General features: G+C 56.1%; 1 long non-coding RNA gene across 1 annotated transcript in view; it reads left to right on the forward strand.

Moving 5' to 3' along the window:
- The window catches only part of LOC308651885, a 35124-nt gene extending 16488 nt beyond the window's left edge, over window positions 1–18636 (forward strand). Inside the window, exons 2-3 of the long non-coding RNA XR_014022685.1 lie at window positions 4827–5104; window positions 17439–18636. This is a non-coding gene — a long non-coding RNA (uncharacterized lncRNA). The remainder of the gene's footprint in view (window positions 1–4826; window positions 5105–17438) is intronic.

The following is an 18636-nucleotide window of genomic DNA, read 5'->3' on the forward strand; positions in this document are numbered from 1 at the left end:
GGAGAGCAGAGGATGTCCAGGTGGGAGGGGGGGACGACCTACAGGAGAGGTGGAGGGCAGGGGTCGGGTAGGGAGGAGGGGACCCTGGCCACAGGTCACAGGCCCAAGGCCGGCTGCAGGAAGGGACCTGAGGGTCCTGGGAAACAGGGGCTGGAGGGGCTGTGCCACCCCGTCAGGACCCCGTCCGCCCCCACCAGTTAGAGCTACTGGGCCACGGTCCCCTCAATCCAGCTGGTGCAGGGCTCACAAGGACTGCCACATGTCAGCCAAATAAAGTGACAGGTCTTCACTGGCCCCCAGGGTGGGGGCCACAGCCTGCAGGGAGGTCACTGTGGCTCTGCCATGGACTCCATGCTGGCCTGGGGAGCCCTTTCCTCCCTAGAAATTGACCCTGAGGAGCCCCAGGAGGGAGGTGGCCCTGTGCAAGGGCCTTGAGGATCTCAGGAGGAAAGGAGGCCTCCACACGGAGGGCAGCTCGGGGACCCAGGCAGTTCTCTGGCCTGTAGGCTGTGGCCACAGCTGGAGTCTCTGCCCAGGGGCAGCTGGGTCCCATGGCCACAGCGGAGGGACACGGGCTGGAGAGCGGATCTGAACCCGCTCAGCCTCAAGACAGGGCTCCCTGGCCAGTGCCAAGGGCCCGGTCAGGCCCGGGGGTGACTGACCACCTGGAAATTGGCCGTTGTTCCCAGCCTTGGACATCACGAGTGGACAGTTGCTCAGCGTGGCGACCTCGGGCCGCAGTCGAGGCCACGCACCTCTGAGCCGGGCAGCCTAGGGACAGCCCACAGGGGTGTCCTCTGAGCTCACCCTGGAGGAGGAATCTTGTCCTCCGTCCCTCTTTTTTCTTCTGCGGCGCTGGGGATGGAACTCAGGGCCTCGCCCGTGCTAGGCCAGCGCTCCACTGCCAGCCGCGCCCCAGCCCTGTCCCTTCTGGGCAGCAATTCTCGGGTTTTCCCAGGAGGCAAGAAGCCCTCCTGTCTCTGCTGCCAGCCGCTCTGTCCCGGGGCTCCCTCCCCTCTCTGCACCCCCAGTGCTGAGCCAGAGGGGCTGCCTTGAGGCCACACAGATCCCGGATGGTGGAGGGCTGCCAGCCCCCTGCCCTCTTCCCTCTTCCTGTCCTGCAAGACGGGTGAGCAGGAAGCTGCTGCTGCTGTGGGCTCTCTCTGGGTCCAGTATGGCTGCCCCAGCTCCTGCTGTTGTCTACAATCCACTCAAGGGGGAAAGAGCAAAGAAACAGCTTACGCACACCTTTCCTTATTCTTTTTCCAGCCTTTAAAAATGCTGGTAAAGTACACTACTGTAAAAGTTACCATCTTAGCCATGTTAGTACGTCATCATTCAGTGGCATTAAGAACTTTCGTGTATAACCAGGTGATGAAGAAATGGAGACTCAGAGAGGTGAAGTGTCTTGCCCAAAGTCACACAACATACATGTGAATGACAATACGGGGTCTCACTCTAGGGCCTGACTTGGGGGCCTCTGTCTGAGCTGCATGGGCTGCTTTCATGAGAAGTGGTGGCCATGGAAGAGTACTGGGGGAGGGTGCCAGTGTTCTGTTCACCCTAAGGAGGCTGCGGAGTCCACCTGGGGCCTCCACCCACGGGCCAGGAATCCCTCTGGCAGCCCACCAGAGCTTGCCCAGCCTGCCAAGCCCCCTTCCCAGAGCTGAAGGATGGGGGGGTGGGGGGCGTTACCTCCATTAACGGACACCCCCCCACAGGTGTGCGGAGGTCAAGGTGGGCGAGGGATCTGCAGCAGGGCAAGTGTGAGGTGGCCAGGTCCCCTGTGCATCCAGGGCCCTGGCCTCCCCTGGGAGGGAGTCTGGGGCCCGCAGGGCAAGGCGGGGGTGGCTGGGTGCGGGAGGGCCGTCTGGATGGCTGGGTTGTCACTGGCGGCCTGGAGCGTGAGTCACCCCCCAATTAACTCAAGTTTCCTTTGGGGAAAAACGGAATCAGTTACTGCTTTCTGCTCCCTTCTAGCAAATTGGCTTCTCCAGTGGTTTCTGATTTCTTTTAATGGGGGACGTGGTGGCTCCGACGGGAGGAGGTTGGTGGAGGACCCAGCTGGATGGGCAGCTTCAGGGGACCCTGAGGGTGGCCTGGGGACGGGCTCAAGAGAAGGGGGCCTACGTGGCCTTGGGTCCCGCTGGGACCTGGGGATGGAAACACCCGTTGGAGGGAGCAATTCACTGTCCCCAAAGCATGGGGCTCCTCAACACCTCTGTGCCCACCCACCAGGAGGGCAGGTGAGGGGCCTCTGGACCCCGAGTGACCTGTTCCCTTCCCTCTGGGACACACCAGCCTGGCTGCGTCCCCCCAGCCAAGGTGTTTCCATGACTCCCATGTCCCCCTTCCGTGGGTCCCTGACTGGGGACTGTATCCCTGCTTCACCTTCTGAGCACAGAAGCCCGGAGTCCACCTTCCTGGGCCAGGGGCCTTCAGACTTCCTGGGACGCAGACCCTGGCCTCGCCGGTCTCCTGGCGATGTCCCTCAGCTCCAAGAAGACGCCCCCAATCCGTGGATCTCACGGGTCCCCAGGACCTCTGTGCCATGACTCTGTGTGGCAGGTCTGTATCCTGTAAGGATGGGGGACGACACAGCAGGCAGGGACACTAGAGTGCAGCGGCCACCTGCCTGGTGTCACTTGCCTGATCAGAGCACCCTTGGGATGGGGACAGGGAGGGGTTCAGGCTGTGTTCAATCTGAACGAGGTGCCACCAGGAAGACTCTGCCAAGCTCCATCCTTCCCAGCCTGTCCCCAGGTACCACGCAGCCCCCAAGCAGCTGGGCGGAGCTTGAGGCCTGGAGTCTCCTCCCTGAGTCCTCCCCTCCCCCTTCCCTCCCCCTCCCTTCTCTCCCCTCCCCCCTCCCCTTTCACCCCTCCCCCTCCTCTGCCCTGGGTGCTGCCTATGGAGCCCAGGTCCTCACACTAGCCAAGAGCTCCACAGCCAGCCCCGTCCCCAGTCCTTCCCAGGTCCTCTGTCTGCCCAAAGGGCTTCCCTTCAGGTGGTGACTCACGGGTCTCTGCACCATGATGGGGCTGTCCCCCCCACAGGCTCTCTCCAGCCTGGACCCTGGATTCCCCCTCCTTAGATGGGAATGACCACAGGGGACAGGAGCCACCGCGGGCCGTGGAGTGTCAGTGACTTTCCTTTCCTTCTTTGGGCTTTCTGTGTCTTTTTCTGCGGGAAGCACCTCATGGAGAGGTCAAACATGGACACAGGCCAGTCACGGCTGCAGGCAGGGGTGACAGGGACCCTCTCTGGCACACTCGGTGCCCCTGGGCCCCTGACATGGGGGGGCAGGATTTCTCCCAGGAGGGCTCATGGCTTCCAACCGTCACATCCTGAGCAGGACAGAGCAGCCCCAGGCACCACCTGCATTTGGGAGTGACACGTTGGTGGCTGTCTGGGCGCAGGGCCCCAGGTCATGGCCTCACCGTGTTCTCCAGTCACGCCAGGCGCTTCCACGGTGAAACACGGCCCCATTATCATATCATCACTTCCCTTGGACATGGCCTTCGTACCACAGGTGACAGGCGTGGCCACGTGAGGCCGGGATCTCACTGTGCTGCCCAGGCTGGCCTTGAGCCCCTGGCCTCGAGCGATCCTCCTGCCTCAGCCTCCCGAAAGGCCAGGACGGTGGGCCCTCGATCTGCTCCTGGCTGCGTATTGAGTTTAAAACCCAGCGCATGGACAGGCCTTGGATCCCGGAGCTTTATTCTGGGAGGGAAAGTCAAGGTCCTAGAATACCTGTAGGCTGGCCACCCTGGGCCTGACACAGTGAGGACCACGAGTCCCTTCGTGTCACAGAGGGGAGCATCAATCCCGAGGGCACAATGACCTGACGCAGGAGCAGGACGGGGGCTCTGTGCTCCCCTGGGGCCTCCTCTCCCAGGACAAGCCCCTCCCCTTGCTAGGACATTGGGTGACTTTTATTATTTTTTTTTAACTGTCCAGCGGGACCTTTTGCTGGTAATTTAATGACAACTTCCCAGGAAGCCAGCGAGGTCCTGGGTTGTGTGACCCTGGAGGTCTGCGGCCTGGGGAGGGGGGCGGGCCTCTCCCAGGGGTCCTGTCCTGTCCCTTACAGGCCAGGCCAGAGTCAGGGGCTGGGGCCAGATGACCTCCTGTGACCTGCGTGGCCAGGCCCTCCCTGCTCCCTTCCTCCTGGGTCTCCCGAGCCCCAGCGGGCAGATGGGCGAGACGGGCTCTTCTTTTGATGACTACCTTTCAACTCAAGTTATGGTTTTATAAATAATATATACGGCGAGTCGGCGCTGGGGAAGGACGCTCATTCCTCTCTGAAATATTTATGGCCCGAGTGGCTGCTTCCTTTTTCATCGGAGTCATTTTTTAGCACAGCGTGGCAGAGAGTGGGACAGCCTGGGGCACCTGGGGAGGCGGCCTGCAGAGAGCGCCCGGCTCATCCATCCTGCAGCCCAGGGGAGACGGGGACTGCCCCAGGCCCAGACCCCTAAATTATCTCTGGGAAGGCCCTGCCCAGGTGACAAGAATCAGCGCCACAGCCCTGGCTGTCCCAGGCTGTGGCTTGAATGATAACAGGAGGACCCTGCGCCAGACGGGACCTGCCCCCCTGGGCTCTCCTGAAAGGTGGATGTTGGAATCCTCCTTTTCCAGATGGGGACACTGAGGTTCAGAGAAGTTAAGGAATTTCTCCAGGTCACACCGTAACCCAGCCACAATGCCTGGATTTTTTTTTTATATTAATTTTTTTAAAAGTTTGTTCGAAGGCCTGGATTTTCACAGGAAGGCCTGGCTGAGTGCTGTCTCTCTCTTTCCTGCCATGTCACGGTGCGGTTCAGCGGGGTCCAGCCCTGGACCACAGTGGGGAACCCGGGGATGGATTCTGGGTCAGCAGCTTTGACGGTGGCATCGGCTTGATTGCCAGGATTTGCATTTCCGAGGACTTGAGTCATGGAATCAAAAGCCACAAGGAACCGGGGGCAGCCAAGGAAGGAGAAGCCAAGCCCGGTCTGTGTACTGCACGTCAAGGAGCATTATACTGTGAAATCAATCAACAAACTAATAAAAACACCCACAAGGAGCAGCTGGACCTGGCCCCTGGTGCTACCTGCTGTGGGTGAGTCTGCATTGGTTGGAATTGGAGGTGCTGGGAGGCGTTGCTACGAGAGGGGACGAGGTCGTGGAGAGGGGTTGGTGCCTTTCTCTGGGGACCCGGTTAATTCTCCCTGCCGTGGGTGTGTTCTCACAAGAACTGTTGTTACAAAGAGGCCTACTCTGGCCTGGGTCTCTTCTGCATGCCCTGCTTGTCCCTCGGCATTTCCCCGTGTTACACACAAGACTCTCCCCAGAAGCTGAGAGGATGGACTTCCCGGCCTCCAGAACCGTGAGCCAGAACAAATCTTTATTCTTTCCAAGCGATCCAGTCTCAGGTATGTTGTTATAGCATCAGAAAACAGACTAAGACACTAGGGCAACGGAGGCATCCCTGGATGAGCCCAAGCGGGTTCAGAGGGAAACTAAACTGAGGAATGGCAGTGCTAGAAGCCCCCGTAGGATTATCTCGCCAGACCTCCAGGGCCACAGGTGTGAGATCAAGACTGCAGAGGGGTAAGGACTTGCTCAGGGGGGTGGAGGCTGTCCGGGTGTGGTCATCTGGCTGACCTCCTCTCCTTTTCCATAGTCCTCCTTCCTTTTGGGAGGCCATTGAGCCTCGAGGGAGGAAGATGTCGCTCAGAGTCACGGGGAGGATGGACGTGGAGCTCTGGCCGTCCTTGGTCTGCCTGTCAATCACGGGGTTAGCTGTGCCTGAGGAACAAGGCACAAGTCTTTCTGAACTAGCTGGGCCGTGGTCAGCACCATGCAGATATCTAAGCAATGACTTGGGTGGACGTGTGAGGACAGGAGAAGCTGCCCCCTGCAGGGCCATGTCCTGCAGGAAAGAGGACTTGTGTTCCTGAGAGCTGGGGACTCTGGGTAGCCCAAGGGCAGGGCTGAGTCATCACTGTGACAGAAGATTATTGTGAAATCCACGAGTGGCAGGTCCTGAAGGAGCCCTGTTCAGTCCTGAGCCAGAGGGATGGTCGCGGTCCTGGCCCGGCTGCCTCTGGCCTGTGCCCTCATCCTGCCACTGACATAGAGGCCCCCATGGTGGCAGATGTTTTGAGCAGAGTTTGAGCCTGCATTGTTCCTTTGTGCGTCCCCCTCTGGAAAGAACCAACCCGGGTCATCCTTAGCCTTAGAGGGTGCAGTGTGGCTGATCTTGGTGCCCATGCTCACCCGCCCCCACACCCCAGCTGGGTGCATTCCTGCAGTGCACAGACTGCACAACTGTACGTGGCTGCTACAAGTGGAGGCTTGCCCCTGCGGCATTAAAGCAGCCTAATCATTTCTGCCTTCCTGAAGCTAGACATTCATGGGCTCAGAGTCTGCCTCACAAAAGAATTTTGATATCTCTTCAGGCAAACAGTTGGAGGATTCTTGGACTTTGGGTGTCTTTTCGTGAGACAAGCTAGTGACATTGGACTCTGAGAATGAAGGGCTTGAATTTCACTCACATGCATAAGACCTCCAGTCTGTAGCAAACTCACTGAGGCCTGGGAGGAGGAGTCAAGAGAGCTCAGTGGACCCCAAGCACTAGCACTTCCAGAGGCCGGGAGCCAGTTGACTTTGGCTGGCCAGGTGGGGGCCCCCCAGCCGGCAGCCCCTGGGGTGATCTGGGGAGCTGCCAGGTCTGGGGTGGGTCACTCATGTCAGCTCAGGGTTTGGCCTTCCGAGGTCTGGTTGCTCCAGGGTGGACTGAGTCACACCTGTGATCCCAGAGGCTCGGGAGGCTGAGGCAGGAGGATGGCGAGTTCAAAGCCAGCCTCAGAAATGGCAAGGCCCTAAGCCACTTAGTGAGACCCTGACTCTAAATAAAATACAAAATAGGACTGGAGGTGGGCTCAGTGGTTCAGTGCCCGAGTTCAATCCCTGGTAAATCCCCCTCCAAAAAGCCGTCCTCCCATCGGGGCTCCCCTGGTGCCAGGACTCAGCTTCATCTCTAACCCCTGCTCATACCCCACACACCTCCCTGCCTTGGCACTTATGCCATGTGACCTACCACATGGTGGCAGGTGCCAGGGGCTGCAAAGTCTACCGTGGTCCCATGAGACGGTGACAGGGCACTCCATGATGACGCTCCATGATGCGGTGACAAGACTCCTGGTGACATCTTTCTCAGGGTGTCCTGTTGTGCAGCGATGGCCTTTAACTTGCATTCATTGGGCCTTGTCCCCAGCACGGAGGCTCCAAGAGGGCAGGGACTTTGTCCATCTTGGTCACCAAGGCATCTGTAGCACTTGGTGACAGGCGCTGCTCGGTACGTATCTGCTGGGCACGTGGATGTCAGCAGGCCTTTTCGATCACGATCCGGGGTTCCGGGCGTGAGAGGGCTGGTCGGTTTCCTGACAGAGCCACGGGTGGCAAAGGAATCTTCTAGAAGCCAACAGAGGGACAGAGACTCCTGTGAGCTGAGGATCAGGTGAGGAGCAGGTGTGGCCTGAGCTTGGCTGTGGACCCTCCTGCTGTGCAACCCAGGGACATGTGTGGCATGTCCATTCGGGCCCTTTGCAGAACAGGGCTGCCACCGCTGACCTTGACCCAGGCCCGCAGCTGCTCCCTGCAGGGCCGACTGAGGGTCTCTGCCACTTGTTCAGAGTGTCTTTGCTTCCAGAGCTGATGGGCAGGGAGCTGGGGGTGCCAGCCAGCTGGGCCACACCAGGGGGTAGGATGGGGGCAGGGGCTGAGCTGGGTAGCTACAAGACCTCAGCCGACCCTGGGAACCCCAGGACTGGGCCTGGCCTCTGCTCCTCCAGCAGAGGACAATGACTGGCCACCTTCCCAGCAGCTGGGAGGACGACCCTTCAGAACTTAAGGGGACTTTGGGCCAAGGGGCCTGGGGTCCGCTCTGGCACCTTCGACCGCCATGACCTTCCAATCTTTCCTCTTGACTCACTTGTGGGCATCCAGGGCCCCTGGGCCTCCCCTGGCCCGGCTGGCTGTGTTGGTCAGTTTTCCTCCACTGTGACAAGATATGCCTGAGGCAGTCAGCTGACAGAGGAAAGACTTGCCTTCCCTCAGGTCTCAGTCCATGGTCATGTGACTTGTTTGGGGGCCGTGGGGAGGCCGACTGTTGTGGGGAGCACAGGGTGGAAGAGGCTGCACATCTCACAGGGACAGGAAGCAGAGAGCGCCAGGGAGGGGCCTGTGGGGACACGCCCCCTGCGAGGACACGCCCCATGTGAGGACATACCCCCTGTAAGGACACGCCCCTGTGAGGGCACGCCCCTATGAGGACACGCCTCTGTGAGGACACGCCCCCAATGCCTAACTTCCTCCCTGAGGCCCCGCCTCTTAGGGCTCCGTGGCCTCCAGGTAGCGCTAATCTGGGGATCAGGCCTTTAGCTCGTGGCCTCTGGAGGATGTCCCAGACCCAAAGGGAGAGAAGCAGAGGCTGGGCCGAGTGAGAGCCCTGCTGGGAAGGAAAAGAAGGACATGAGGCTGGGAACAGGGAGGTGAAAAATGTGGGAAGGTCAAGAAAACCGTTATTTATATAATGAAAAGGCACTAATTATGATAATAAGAAAATCCAACTAAGAAAATGAAATGGTCAGCGGGCAGGAAAGACAGTGGTCTGCACTCCATGCCTCTTAGCTCTGCTGCCAGCTGCTTTGTGGCCTTGGGAAATTTACCTCCCTCTCTGATCCTCGACTTCTTCACCTGAACAACAGGGGCTCAGGGTTGTGGGGAGCATCAGGGGAGATGTGGATGCCCCAGGTGGCAGGAGGCCTCTGTGGGTCTCCGGGGCTTTCATGGATCTACGGTGCTCAGGGACCAGCAAATCCCAGGCCGTGTGGCCAGGGGTTGTACTGAGGAGTCTGCCTCCTTCCTCGGCCTCCCACTCTGGGGCATGGCCAGAGAGTGCTGGGGTGGCCCCAGGTTGGGGGGCCCTGGTCCTCATCACTGCAGTCTTGCAGCTCCTGGGGATGAAGGTGAGCAGGTAGATGTGCCACCCAGAGCTGTGCCAAGGCAGAGCCGGGAAACCCAACCCCGGTCCCCGCGAGGCCAGCCCAGCCGCCTCGGGTGAGGCAAAAACAGCAATTAGAGCTGTGTTATTAGAGGCTGCAGGGTCTTAATTAACAACGGGACTGCCCGGTGGCGCCTGGCTAGGGGAGGGATGATGATGAATCGCGGGAGGGCGGAGGGGGCACGGGGTGGGGGTGGGCGCGTGTGCTGGGGAGACCCTCCCCCAGGTGCTGGCGGGGCCTGGGGCTGCTGAGGCATGAGTTTGGAGGGGGTGCCCATGGGCAGGGCCTGGGGGGACCCCTGCCACAACCCCAGTAGGAAGGAGGCCCTACAGTTTGACCTGGACTGTCCCCCGGAGGCTCATGTTGAAGGCTTGGTCCCTGGTGCAGAAAGGTCCAGAGGGGGACTTTAGGAAGGGACTAGACCACCGACCTCCTCAGGGGACTCAGCGGTCGAGGGACCCAGTGGGCAGGCTGGAAACTCGACCTTGTTGAAGGGAGCAGGCCCTGGGGGGGGTCCCTTGGGGACCATATCTTGTCCTCCTCTGTCCTTCTGCTTCCCGGCTGCCCCAGGTGGACAGCCCTTCCCTGCCTTGCCCTCCCGCCTCGATGATTCTGCCTTACCTTGGGCCCAGAGCCGTGGGGCTGGCCGCCGTGGACTGAAGCCCTTAATGGAATCTGTGAGTCAGGATGAATCTTTGCTCCTCTAAGTTGATTTTCTGGGGTGTTTTGTCACAGTGACAGAAGGTGACAGACACAGAGGCTGTGATCCCCACTGGGGTCTCTAGTCTGCGGTCTTGGGGTTGGACAGCAGATGTCTGAGCATTTCCCAGAGGTGAGTCCTGTGTTCTGGAGACTCTGACCCTGTTCCAGTTGCCAGACGTGTGAATCTGAGGCCATTGGCTTTCAAACCTCTGCCCGACTTCAAATGGCATCTCTCCAGGGAGAGGAGAAGCTCAACATGAGCGCCATCAGGGCCAAGCCAGTCCCCGGCCCCGCCTCCTGAGCCTCTGAGGTTGGACAGTTTTGTCTAGGCTTCTGTCACCTCCTCCTTCTTCTCCATGCAGTGCCCAGGGGTTAGGGGGCCTGAGGCCCTCGGGAGTGGAGCAGGCAGGACAGGTGCTGGACTCCTGAAGCCTAAGAAGGTGTTCGTGGATGAAGGACAGACGGAAGCAGAGCTTCTAGGCTTCACATGCCCCTGGGTCCTTGGCTGTGGGAGGGGTGTTGGGCGGGACTTGGAGGGTCCCCTCAACAGGCAGTGTCAACACCTCTCCCAGCCTTCACCCTATGGAATGTTCTGGAACTCCACTTGCTCCTCAAAGGAGCTCCAGAGTCAGATAGTTCAACCTCATACAAAGTCTCCAAGGAGGACAGGAGAGGGGACCATTAAACTGATTTTATAAATAGAGTCTTTGGGCTTTAATTCCAAAGCCCCAAACAGAACATTGCAGACTGTATGAACATTGATATAAAAGTTCTAGATGAATTATCAATAAGTTGAACTTAAGTATGCAAAAATATCCCTGCACCCTGGCCAGTTTAGTTATTGGGTTAATATTACATACATTGAAAATTGATTAAAAGATTAGAGAAAACACATCTCACTAGGTAGAGAAAAAGTTGGTAAAATTTAACAAGATTCACAGTAAACGAGGAATACAAGAAAACTGTCTCCACTTGCTAGACAGCATCTATGAAAAAAATCTTCTTTTCCTTGGGTTACTAGGGATTGAACCTAGGGACGATTTACCACTTAGCTACACTCCCAGCCCTTTTTATTTTTTATTTTGAGACAGGATCTCACTGAGTTGCTGAGGCCAACCTCCTGCCTGAAACCCCCGGGACTAGATGGGATTACAGGCGGGTGCCACCATGTCTTACTAAAAAGATATTTTTTAAAAAATCAAGCATCACAATAAATGGTCAAATGCTGATCTTTTTACTAAATGAGATAAGGGCATTTTCTATTAGTGAGCCTCAGGCTAGGATGTCTAGCCAGTGCAGTTCAACAAGAAAAATAAATAGAAAGCATAAAGAAAGAAACGGATCTTATTATTTATTTACTTTAAAATATTTATTTATTTATTTATTTTAGTTTTTGGCGGACACAACATCTTTGTTTGTATGTGGTGCTGACAATCGAACCCGGGCCGCACGCATGCCAGGCGAGCGCGCTACCGCTGAGCCACAACCCCAGCCCCTCAGTTATCTTAACACTTTCAAAATATCACTTGGGGAAATGCCTAAATGACAAGACTATCTATAAACCAGAGAAAATCTTTTAGAAAAACATAGTTTTTAGAAGGTAGTATTTATAACAACCTACAAATACCCAGAGGAAAGCCCTTTCTGAATACACCAATAAAGAAATATACTATGTTCATAGAGAGGGAGAGTCGATATTGTGACGATGTCCGTTCTCTCCCAGTCATAGCTTTAGCACAGTTCTAGTTGAAATCTCAACAGTTTTTCATGGAACCTGCCTAACTTTTATACGGAAGAACAAAGGGCAACGTATAACCAGATTTGGGCCATAGTCGTTAGGATAGGGGAAGACTGGTACAGGGCTGGACAAACACATCAGCGAAGAAGAGCAGGGGGCCCAGAAACCAGTCCCCCTTGAACATGAAACAACCTGACAGGGCAGACGTTACAGATCAGTGAGAAAAGGATGAACTCGCCAACACAGGGGCCTGGAAAAGTAAAATTAGATCCCTACACACCCTAATAATAAATAAATTCCAGCTTGATTAAACGCACACACAAATGTAGAAAGGTAAAGTTCAAACTACGAAATGGACCCCATAGAACTCACACCCCACCCCCATCACAAATCATCAAGAAGAGCATTCAGATATTCGGCTGCACCTTTCAGAGTGTCTGTCCAACAGTGGACGTTTCAAGCCAGAGGACAAGCCCCCAACAGGAGAAGGAATTTGCAGCAGCTATGTTGGACAAAAGATTGGTACCTGGAAGTAAAACACATTTCTATAAATCTTAAAAAAAAAAAAAAAAGATATTGTAAACTCAGGAAAATGGGCAAAAGACCTGAACAGGCATCGAGGGAAGAGAAACAGCTCATAAATCTGACCAAATAAATTCCCAGCCAAGGAGTGAAGAAATGCAAGTTTAAACCACAAAGAGATATGATTTCTGATCCACCAAATCAGCCCAAATGAAGAACTGGCCAATAGCAGTTCTTTCTCTTGGTACCGGGGATTGAACTCAGGGGCACTCAACCACTGAGCCCCATCCCCAGCCCTATTTTGAACTTTATTTAGAGACAGGGTCTCACTGAGTTGCTTAGGGCCTCACTTGTGCTGAGGCTGGCTTTGAATAAGATCCTCCTGCCTCAGCCTCCGGAGCTGCTGGGATTACAGACATGCGCCACCTTGCCCAGCCAGCTTCAATGGAGTTCTTGTCTGGAGTGAGGAACATGGGCTGGGAGCTACAGGGAGCCTCCTCAGCCCATGCAAGGCCCCAGGTTTGATCCCCAACACAACAAAAGGAAAAAAACAAATAAGAATGTGGAAGAAGGGGAAGTTGTATCCCCTACTCCTGGGGACAGGGGCAGCCCATCTAGGATGGTAAGCCGCTGGAACACAGGTGACCCTGGAACTGGGGGTCCTGGTCCTGCTTGTGTTCCTTGGAGTCATTCTCACACAGTGAGACATGGGCAATGGCTTCAGCCCCAAAATACCCCCCAATGCTAAAGTGAGCAAACCCCCAAGAAGTAAAATAAACAAATAAAAGAAGAAAATAAATTTGGTGTACATGTGGGATGGAATGCTAAACAGAGTAAAAGCAAATTAAAAATGGCAGTGTTGATGAACCTCAATGTCTAGAGAAGGAGGAAAATCACAGACATGAAGGCGTTGGCATCAAGGTTGCAGAGACACAAAGCCGTGAGGTGGAGACTTGTCTTGGCAGCAGAAACTCCTCTGTGGATCCGTATTAGTCTGTTTTCTGTTGCTATAACAAAATACCAGAGATTGGGTAACGTATAAAGAAAAGAGGTTTGTTTATAGTTTTGGGTGGCTTCAAAGCCAGGGAATAATTACCCTGAAATTTGGGACAGTGGCTGCCAACAGGGATATACAGGGTACTTCTAAACACCTAGTATTCTGGACCTTCGGTGGGGAGCTGGTCCTTTGAGTATCCAGTTCATCATCATCGCATAGACGGTCTCTGGGCATTGGGCACTCTGGGCACCTCTGGCACATGTCACAATAAACATCATTTCGCCCAAAGCCTCAGACATGGAAGCTGCCTGTGGTCATGACCCTGACCTGGCTGGGAAGGGGTGGCCTGGCTCATGGGAACAGAGAGCTCATTTCTACACAGATCATCAGGACGCACGGAGACCGGCCTGGTTCATTAGTGGGAGAGACAAATGGGTCCTGTTGGACTTGGTATTTTTTCCAGATGGCATTTATTACAGGAGACGGTCTGAGCATCGTCACTGTCTCTGTCTGCTGAGACAAATTCCCCACAAACAAGGGTGTGTTGCCATTCGAGGCCCCTCAGTCTGCCGCAACCCACTGTGGCATGTCCCTCTTGGCCCTGGGCCCTTGTGGCTCGTTCCTTCCGCCCGTGGATCTTCATACCCTTTTCTCTGACTCCTGGGGTCGGAGGAGATCTTCATCCCATGCCTGACTCCTGCCAAGCCCCTCCCCTCGACTTACACACCTCCCCGCACAGCGTGAGCATCCTGATTTGAGCCCAGTGACTCCCAGCAGCATGTCTGCAAATGAGCGCTGGGTCCCCTGTCCCCTGTTTTGCCTCCACCCCTAAGTCCTCTTCTTCCAGGAAAATTGCTTTAGTTTCTCTGCTCGTTCCTCACACCACATTTGCTGATCTCTCTGAAGCCAGCTCCATTCCCTCCTGTGCACACGTGGGACTTTATGAGGGCCAGGGGGATGTATGTGTCAGAATTTGGGTGTGCTTAGACAAAAGGTTGGGGAGGACCAATATGGGGAGACGGACCTAGGGGTCTGGGAGCTTGTCACAATGGACCAAATACAGAAACTGGCCTTCTGGAGCTGTGAGGTGGAGACCTGCCTTGGCAGCACAAACTCCTCTGTGGATCTGTGTTAGTCTGTTTTCTGTTGCTATAGCAAAACACCAGAGGTTGGGTAATGCATAAATAAAAGAGGTTTGTTTATAGTTTTAAAGGCTGAGAGCCCAAGATTGGGTAGCTTCTTTGGTTTAGACTCTGGAGAGAGCCCTGTAGCTTCATGACAACATGGCAGAGATCATCATGGTGGGAGTAGGTGCGAGAGAGGAGGACACAGAGTCACAGAGTGAGACAGGAAGCCAGAGAAATTCAGAGGCCAGGAGCGCTCTTTGTGTAACAACCCATTCTTGGGGGAACTAATGGGTTCTTAAGAACAGTATTAATCCCTTCTGAGGGAAGCACCCCCAATGACCTATCCTCCTTCACTTGGCCAGCTTCTTACAAGTTCTGGCTCAGCACTGCTGGGGACCAAGCATGAGCCTCCGAGGGACACTCTTAACTGAATCCAAATCAAGGCAGGATCCTTGGAGGCCCCATTCATCCACCCCTCACCCCTTGTTCAGTGAGGACATTAGCCTTACATTCCCAGGCTTCCTCTCACGCCCCCAACCCGCTGGCCCTGGACACTTACTTGTGGGTCGCCCATTCCACACAGCCTGGCCAGTGACTTCCTCTCCCTGCTCTCTGCCACTCCCTTAACTATCACACCTTGGTTTTATCGTCAACCACAGCTTGATTCCCCCAATTTAAAAACCTTTTAAGCAAAAATAAAATTTAAATCACTCAATTAATGATCTTGGATTGAGCCTGGTGCCGCAGCACATGCCTGCAAGCCCAGGGGCTCGGGAGGCTAAGGCAGGAGGATCTAAGCCAGCCTCGGTAACTTAGTGAGGCCCTGAGCAACTCAGTGAGACCCTGAAATAAATACAAAATAGAGCTGGGGATGTGGCTCGGTGGTTAAGCGGGGTTCAATCCCCGGTACCAAATAAATAACTAATACAAGTGCAGAGGAGCTCAGTACAGGAACATCTGTGGGGGCCAGTTCCACTTCTCCTGCCCACATCTCCAGGCTGCAGAGACCCGCCCGTCACTATCTGTCTCTCAGGAACCTGCTCACGTGGCTAGTATCAGTGTGTTGAGTTGCATTTATAAGACCCTGGGATCCGGGAGATCCAGGGGCTGGGGTGGGGGGGACGCCTGTAGGAGTGCCACCCAGCTCCTGCCCCCTCTGGGCCCAGATGCTGTAACTTCTGGGGCTACCACCCCTGAGTCTGGACACTGCCCTGTAGACACTTGTAGAAGGTACGAGGCCCCGGGCACAGTCTCCTTCTTCATCTCCTGACCTTGGTTTCAAGTTCAAGAGGAGTGCGTGCATCTGATTGGCCGAGTGGGGGGCGTTTGGCATTTCCCTGTTCTCGGGGGGAGGGAGGATTCTGGCCAAAGGAGAGGGACCCAGAGGCCAAGTGGCCCATAGGCGTGACAAATATCAGCTCCTTGGTATTTCCCCATTTGTCCTATCCGGGGACTTTGAGAGCTGAAGATGGGCATCCTCGTCCCTCCTGCAGCCTGGCCCTCCCTCCATTCTTATTGACTCTGTGAGGGCGTTAATGCGTTCGTTCGATTATTGACAACCTGCGCTCTGTCCCTCGGCTTTCCTCCCTCCATCTGTCATTCCTATTTATTTTTACTGTTGTGGTTGGGAACATTTGCATGCTTTAACCTTAATTAAGTCTTCTTCCTTTGCTTTACTGCTGGCTGATTAGGAAAGTTGAAAACAAACAAACAGAGCTTCGATGTCAGTGCTGTGGGACTTCTGCTCAGGGAGCTTGGCAGTGGTCTCCCAATGCTTCTTTCTTTAGATCCAGATTTTATTTCTAAATCCCCATTCTTTGGCTCAGATTTATTGCATCTTACAATGTTTGGATAATCAGGTCCGCGGGCCCCCATCCTGCCAGGGCTCTTCTCACCAGCACTCACCCCTCACCTGCCCACTTTGTGGATCCAGACCCTGTCATCCGGGGACTTCTGTTTGCTCCTTCTCAGGCTGCAACTCATTTCTTGGTTTATTTCCTTTTCTCCTTCCCCTGGGAGGAACCGACTGGGGATGCCCGAGGTAGAACTCTGCCTATCCCTTGGTCCTCGGGGTGCTGGCTAGTTTGGCTGGGTATGGAATTCTAGGTCAAGGATGATTTCCGATCCGAGCCTGGAGGGCATCCTGCTGCAGGACTTCTATGGCTTGTCCCCTAGGGGGGCCCGTCTCCAGGGCTCTGCCCTTCAGAGCTTGCCAAACACCCCATCTATCTCCCCGGCCTTGGGCACCTCCTTTCCAGTGACAGAGTCAGGGGCCATTAAAGAATGTGCTGGGTCTTTCACGCCTGGACTAAGAATTCTCTCCCTTCTCTTGGTTAGTTCCCATCCCCCAGGTGGGTGGCTGCCTCTCCCACATGCCCCCAGCATGCCACACTCAGGCTTGGCAATGCCCAACTCTCTGCTGCTCTGGCTGGAGCCACTAGCCAGGGCGGTGGCCCAAGGACAGATATCCTGAGTCCCGCTGAAGGGACAAGGGGCTGGCTCAGGGCATCTGGGGCTCACAGGGAGAGAGGGCCAGTGGCTTGGTTGGGGGTAGGGATGACACAGGCATCCCCGAGTGTCCCTTTGCCTCTGCCTCTCTGGTGGCCATCTGACCCTTCAGCCACCCCCTTCTACAGCCACCTTCCCTCTCCATTGCCAGCCCAGATTCTTCTGCTCAGACCTGGGTCTGACCTGCAGGGTATCTCCCTGGGGTCCAGAGGGGCCAGTGACACCTGGGGAGATGGAGAGGTCCAACGGGGGTGAAGCCGGCTCCATCCCAGTTTTCCTTTGGGGTCAGCTGTTCTGACTGGGACAGTGTCCCACCAGGGGCACTTTGGGGGAAACAGGAGTTGAGGTGCCAGCAGCAGTTTGGCAGGGGTTGGGGGAAGCTCAGTCCCTCAGGGTGGGTAGGAGGCCTGCAGGGGATGCCTGCAGGGGACCTTCAGTCCCTGCCCTTCCCAAGAGCGGAGCCTCTGACCGATTTCTCTCCTGGCCATTAGCTTGGCTGACCTTGAACCTGGTACATGGGAACCACAGAGTAGGCACCCCTCCCTCGGCTGTCTGGCCACCTTCGCTCACCATAATGACCTTGACCTTCACCGGCATTGCTGCTGACCACTCTTCCTGGTCTGGGTCACAGCAGCCGGGGAGGGTGCTGAGGAGCCCCGGGTCCTGAATCACTGCGTGCCCTGAGGCCAGGGTCCCCAGGCTGGGCCCGGGAGGCTGGGCGGGGCTTCCACTCCTAGACCTGAGGGTCTTCTCTCTCCAACCTCTCGCCTGGCTTCTCTGCTTTGCCCAAGCTGTGCGCGGCCTCCTCGAGGTCCCGGAAACCGGCAGAAGACTGCATGGAGGTGACCGTCCAGCCTGGTTCCCCAGGACCGGGGACTTGCCATTGTGCACACAGGAGGAGCGGGCTGTGCCCCGTGGCCACGTGAGCAGGAGGGACAGGACAGATGGGACAGGCTGCTGGGAAGGCCCTGGGTGGCTGCAGGGGCCCAAGTGTCAGAGCAGCTCGGGCAGCAGCACCTGGGAAAGGCAAGGCTGGGGTCCACCTGGACCTCCTGCTCTAGGTCCATGCTGTTGGGTACCACACTGTTCCGCCTCTACCAAGGGCGCCGCCTGGCTCTGCATTGCCTGAAGCTCCTGGGGGTCAGAGCTGAGGAATCAGGTGGGCCCCCCCCTCCAACAGGCAGGGACCTGCCCCTCCCAGCAGCTGTGAGGGTCCAGTGCAGGGACCCAGGCCTGGGCCCCACATGGGTCCTGCCCCAACCTAGATTTAGACAGAGGGACCTGGATCCTGCTGCTTGCCCACCCAACATCTGCTCTCCTCCCACTCACTCCAAACACTCTGCCAGGGGGATGCATCACTGTGCTCTCTGAGTCTTACTTGTGACTGAATTCTAGCCTACAGCATGAAAAGGCGTGAGAGCTCTTTCCAGGAGGCACAGAAAGAATCCTTCTATGCTTGCAACTTTGCCCTCCCCCTTTCTCTTAAGTGCTGTCGAGGAGGTAGACACAATGGCTGGAGCTCAGGCAGCAGTCTTGAGGCCAGGGGGCTTTGAAGATGGAAGGGAAGTATGAAGGATGATGGGAAGGAGCAGACAGGGGACCTGGAGCTTTGAGAGCACCCTGGACGCTGTGTGAATCTCCTGTCCCTAGACTGCTAAGCCCCTACTTTGTTTCAGCCACCATCTGGGAGTCCTATTCCTCCAAGCCAAACACAATCCCTAATTGATCCAATACTTTTTGGAAGACGCGATGGTTGAACTTCACCTTGAAGGACAAACGGGAGCTTTTCACCCACTGCCTCTGGGAATCCCTTCCCCAACACGAGGACGCCAAGGCTCTGGGTGGCCTGGGAGTGACGCGGCCCAGGCTTCCCTGGCACTCCAGGACCCGGCAGGGGGCTGTGCCACCTCTCCCCAGGCCACAGAGCCAACTTGACGGGGAGGTGCCCAGGGCGGCGCCCTCTCCAAGCCCTGGAGAGCCGGGCACTGC

This window comes from Spermophilus citellus (genome assembly GCF_964194105.1).
Source record: "Spermophilus citellus genome assembly, chromosome: 6".
NCBI classification, from domain to species: domain Eukaryota; kingdom Metazoa; phylum Chordata; class Mammalia; order Rodentia; family Sciuridae; genus Spermophilus; species Spermophilus citellus.